Source organism: Triticum aestivum, chromosome 3B, assembly GCF_018294505.1.
Source record: "Triticum aestivum cultivar Chinese Spring chromosome 3B, IWGSC CS RefSeq v2.1, whole genome shotgun sequence".
Lineage (NCBI taxonomy): Eukaryota > Viridiplantae > Streptophyta > Magnoliopsida > Poales > Poaceae > Triticum > Triticum aestivum.
Genome location: NC_057801.1, coordinates 45951905 through 45957904, shown reverse-complemented (window position 1 = coordinate 45957904; position 6000 = coordinate 45951905).

The following is a 6000-nucleotide window of genomic DNA, read 5'->3' as shown; positions in this document are numbered from 1 at the left end:
GAGAGTTGCCTAAAAATCATATCAAATGTTGCTCCTAAAAACATATAGAGTTGCCCAAAATCATATCAGCACTTGATGTCCTTGTTATGCTGACATGGTTTTTTTCTTGAAGGTTATGATTCCTATGCTTGAAAATTTAGACCCAGAGAACGCCGATGGTGCACACCACTACTGGCTACTAAACAACAATCTGAGGAACAAAAGGTTCAAAGTGTTTGACTCATGGAGGATGTTTAAGAAAAGCAAGAGGCTGGATGATGTTGCAAGGGCTATTGTAGCAGCAGTTCGTGTGTTATGGGACAAATACTATCCAAAACAAGCAAAGACAATGGACAAGTTCCCGCTTGTGGATATCGATGCACCAAAGCAGACTGTATCGTAAGGACTAACCCACCTACATACACATCGTTGTTATAAGACGTAGTTTTTGCCTTTTTTTGCGAGTGCTTTCTTGACATTTGGTTTTGCAGCAGTGACTGTAGCATATTCGCATTGATGAACACGTTATTGTGGAACGAGACGTGGCTCCCGAACTATGGACAAAGCGACATACCAAACATCAAGAAGAAGATGACCATCTCCATGCTGAAGTGTGACCTGAACAAGATTCTATGGTAGGAGATCCTCAAACCGGCCAACAAGTGCACGAATAACTAGGTACTTTTTTTTCCTGGTCAATGTGTTCCATTAGAGAATATCAAATGCGAATGCTAATGTGTTCCATTAGAAAACTCACAAAAGTTTGTCCCAAACCACCTATAACAAGTTTGCATAAATCACAAGCGTCCATAGGATTTGCAAGTTTATGAGTAAGGAATATAAGCACAAATGTCAAGCATCCACCTCCACACAGTCTCCAATTTGTGAATTTAAAGCTAGGAAAACACATAAATTAAAACAAGTCCATGCAAATCATTTCATAGTTGCTTTTTTTGAAACTGGCAGTTGCTTGATTTCCCTTCTACATCTGCTCAGAATCCAGACCACAATTGCTTCATCTACCATGGCACTGTTGCTTTTTTTACTTCGGATAGTTTTGCAAGCCCAGGGGGTCATTATCTTCATGTGGTAACGATCACAACAGCTTCCCTAGGCATGTCACAGTAGTGTGATCGACTGATTCACAAATGCTGCACTTGTTCTTTTTCTTATGGTGTAGTTCCAGGGCTGATTTGAAGCGCCTGCTGCGGCTGTGCCCTTTTGTGACTGAACGAGGTGGATCCATAGGAGCAGGGGGCAGGAGGTTGGTTTGAACCACTTGGGGCATTAGGGTTTGATGCTTCCTAGCCCGAGCCACTTCTCAGGCTGCCTTTAGCCTCTTCTTCCTTAGTTTATTCGGCTTAGTAACCTTAGTATCTGCTACTTTCATGTGCCTCCTAACTGAATCGCCTGCCTCATCACTAGTCATTGCCTTCTTGGCTAGCTTTGCAAAATCCATTGTCAGAGTCACTTGCCGAACTTGGTTCTCTGACTCAGCGGGCAAGTCCTGTGGCGGTGGTGCACTTGGCACTGCATCTTGCGTCCAGCAGCGCTTGATGTAGTGTTCAGGTATCTCATTAACGTCAAGGTGTGTGAAGATTTTCAAGACATGGCAACAAAGTATGCCGTCCCTATGCCACTTGCAACATTCACAATCATAGATAGCTGGCTCTGGTCTCACTGTGACTAGGTACTTCCTTGAGCCATACCCTAGAACTTCTTCTGTATTGGGCTCAAGGTAATAGAAGTTGATTCCAGCGGGACACACATCGTACTGGCCAATCATTTGAAACTCAGTTCTAAATTTCACATAGATGTCCCTAGTGTATGGTTTGTAGGCATGCCTCTCAATGGGGAAACGGGACCATCTTTGTGCGTCTAGATGCTCTGTCCAGCAGTCATTCCCGCCCTCCCTCACGAGTATGTGTACCTGAATCTTCTCATATTGCTTGACGAAGTTGAGAATTGACTTGTGTGGGTTCACATAGCGCTTCAACACAACATTGAACCCTTCGCTGCATTGTGTTGACTGAAGGAAAGGGAAGAACCTACATTTGAAGTAACACGACACCCATGTAGCCCGGTCTTCATAGAGTTTCTCAAAGTGACCATGCATAAGACCTTCATATTTCAATTGAAGTGCAGCTCATTTCCTTTCAAATTTAGCCAGGGTGAAACTGAAGTCAATGCATTCATTGAAGTCTTTTACCAAATCCGGGTTCCTAGCCAACACAGGGCCAAGCTTCTCTTGTGCTTTCTTCATTATATGCGAACGACAGCGATGGTGAATCATTGCTGGGAACTTCCTCTTGATAGATTATGCCATAGCAACATCTTGGTCCGTGATGATGTTGTCCGGAGCCAAACCATCCATTGCTTCTAGGAAAGCATCAAACAACCAGTCATAACTTGAGACTAGTTCCCGCCGGACAAATCCACACCCAAGCATAATTGACTGCCCGTGTCTGTTGATGCCAATGAAGGGGGAAAACGGCATATTGTACATGTTCGTGAGATAAGTTGCATCAAATGATACACAATCATGATAAGCCTCCGCGTATGCTTTCCGTGCTGCACCATCCACCCAAAACAAGTTTTATGTCCTGCCTTCCGCATCTGTCTTTCATTTAAAGGAGAATCCTGGGTCATTTTCCATCACCTTGCAAAAGTAGTTTTGTGTTTCTTCAATGTCAACGTCTTTAGTTGGGGCATTGACCTTCGAACAGTGGTTATGGATGCTTTAGCTGTGTACAGAACAATCAACTCCGAGCCGTAGTATGATGAAATTATCATCATCATCTTTCTTGCCATAAAAAAACAGAAACTTGTGTTTTTCAGGACTAACTAACCACAACGCAGCGAGCAACTAGTTTTTATAGAGAACATAAAGTAACAATTATGCATAAGTAGAACAAGAACCAAGCCTGTATCCCACCAAGTTTTTTTTTGCTGGGTGATGTCTTTTTTTTATTTATCAGAGTTGCACGGAAAATGTACATAGTTGCCTCAGTTTACTGTTCAAGTTGCCAGTTTTTCTCCCTGACCAGGGTTTGCCCATGAACCCTAAGCACCTTATACTAGGATAGGAAAGAAATCCAAGTAGTTGAGGTAGGAATAGGCAACACCAAGGTTTTCTGTTGGGTCATGATTTTTTTTAATTACCAGAGTTGCACAAAAATGAACATAGTTGCATAAAAAATGAACATAGTTGGCTCAGGTCAAAGTACTTGATGCAGGAATAAGTAACAGTTCCGTGGTAAAAAAGATTTAATCCAATGTGAGTTGTACCTGCTGTCAAGTTGCAGTCGTTTAGGTGAGCCAGAAATTTTTTCTCTTCCGGTGGGATGCCTTGGTGAGAACGGAGGTATTTCAAAAGCGATGGCTTGTCAATTAGTGGATGGTTGTGATCTGCAATAAAAGTGATAACCTCCCATCTGTCATCTTTAAGCTTCACCACTATCTTAGCATGGAATTTTGTTTGCTTCACAGTTTCTCGCTTCCTATTCTTCTTGAAAGTGTGTTCCTCGACATCCTCTTCAACATCTTGTTCAGGTGAACTCCGGCATGTAGTGTTTTTGCTTGACGAGGCAACATCCGGGATCCCAACCCTCTCTACTGGTTTGCGGAACTTGTTATAGCAGAATTGTTGTTTTCCCAGCACGCCTGTGTAGGCCGGCCTGTAAGACGTATTCGACTTGATTGAAAAGCCCTCCATCAAGGCATAGAGTAGTGTTCCCTCGCACCCTCTAATGTGTTGAAGCACATGCCAACATAAGGTTGTTGTGGCTGTGACCCAGCTTCTTCGTCTTCCAACTCATGTGCCTCATGAACTAAAGCATTAGCAGGAGCAACCATAGGTGGGGGAGCAACAACACGATTGTCTGGGACATGAGTAGTGTTAAAGCCAACGTTGGGGTCAGGAGACTCACCAACCCCCTCCTCCAAATGTTGATGCTCCTGCTCATCCCCTGCATGCAAGAAGGGTGCACCCAACTCGACTGAAGTGTTGATGGACTCTACGTCAAGCGGTGGTTCATTCAGATCAATCATCATGAACAGTCAACCTGCAACAAACTGTGTGTTAGCCCACCACAAAAGCATGCATGGCCTTTTTGAACAAACTAGTTGTAGAATATAAAGGAGCAACTATAAACACTTGTTTGGGCAACTATAAAGTTAAACAGAGGCAATTTCTATCTTCTTTTTTTCTCAAAAGTTTCTTGTTCCTTCTTTTTTCTTATATGTTTTATGTTTCTACCAGTATGACACACATATATAGCAGCAAAGATTTGTTTTACATGACATGCGCTGATTCATTTGTGCCTTTTTTCATCAGCGGATTACAACTTTTGATGATGGAAAACAACGTGCATATCTGACGGAGAGCTTACCAGGAGCATGAGGCCTATCATTTGGTGTAGTTCATGTCTTTTTTTATTTTTTTTAGTGAGACCATATGGAATGTAGCAAAGTATCTTAGTGTGGGATTGTTCGAATCTGTTTACCACATGTCCTTTGTTTTGTGCGTTTGTCGTTTGTGTCTTTTTAGCGAGAACCATACTGATATGGCAAAAGTTGTGTGTTAACACATGCAAGTTAATACTTTCTACCCCTGCTTCTAACATGAGTTTTATGTTCTTGATAGTACATGCTCTAATGCACACGGAAGTTGCATGTGTTTTAGTACTAGAGTTGCCATGTTCTTACATCTGGTAGAGGCAACTCTAGAATTTTTGAACAGCTACCCTTGCACAACTCTTTTTTTACTAGAGTTGCTTCAAAAATGAACATAGTTACCTCAGTTAACTGTTCGAGTTGTCAGGTTTGTTTCCTGATCAGGGTCGCTCATGAACCCCAAGCACCTTATACTAGGATAGGAAAGAAAGCCAAGTAGGTTTCCATGCATACAATATAGAGAAATTATGTTTTGGTGTTGCAATGCACCTGCAAAACTGTGCAATGGTCCTGCATTTTGTTTTGCATTAGAGTTGCCCTATTTTTTAGAGAGAATTCCTCATTTGGCCCTTTCTTAAAGTTTGGTTCCCTATTTGGCCCAAAATAAAATTTTCTTCTCTATTTGACACCTAAAGTATTTTTTGTTCCTTATATGACACTTCCTTCCATTTTAGACACTAACGGTGTTAAGTGTAAGACGAAAAGACCGTTTTGCCCTTATTGTATTGTGTAACTATCCTGGATGTAGTAAAAAGACAATTAGTTCATCTGTTTTAGGGATGTATATATGCTCCAATATTTCCGTTAGTTCATCATTTGCAAATGCGGCTGTAGAGTGTATATGTTCCGTGGCGCCGAGGCGGGCTCAGCCTTGGGGCGTCCATGCGGACATGGTGCCGCTGGTGCGTCTACATGAATCGCGGACGGTGCCGGCATCGCCTATGGTTCGTGGTAGTCACGATTAAAGATGCGCCCGCGGTAGTCGGATATAGCACAACGATGCCCGAGCTCACGAGTGAGGCCTTGGATGGAGCGGCCGTGGGCGTCGTTATCTGCAGGCACGCAACTTGGTTCCGTCGAGACGAGCTAGCTGATTCCGCCGGAGTTGAGGTGCATGTTCACACCAAGCAGGCAGGCCCTCAGGTGGATTGATTCCACGTGAACCTAGTACATGCACGTACACATATAGTTGCGTACGAAGCCAGGCTAACACACGCGAGAACACGAGGCAATCAACACGAGATTTAGTGGCCACAGCCACAAGCCTGTTGTTTCTTTCTTTGTATTGATGATGGCCTGGGTACAAAAATATTACAGGGGCACCATGGTCTTTTCACCTCACACTTAACACCGTTAGCGTCTAAAATGGACGAAAGTGTCATATAAGGAACAAAAGTTACTTTTGCTGTTAAATAGGGAAGAAATTCTTATTTGGACCAAATAGGGAACCAAATTTTAAGAAAGGGCCAAATAAGGAATTCTCTCATTTTTGTACTGGTGTAGCTTTTTTGTATCGTAACAGTTGCTCAAGATGCATGCCATACATAGTGTTGGCTCAAAGCGGTC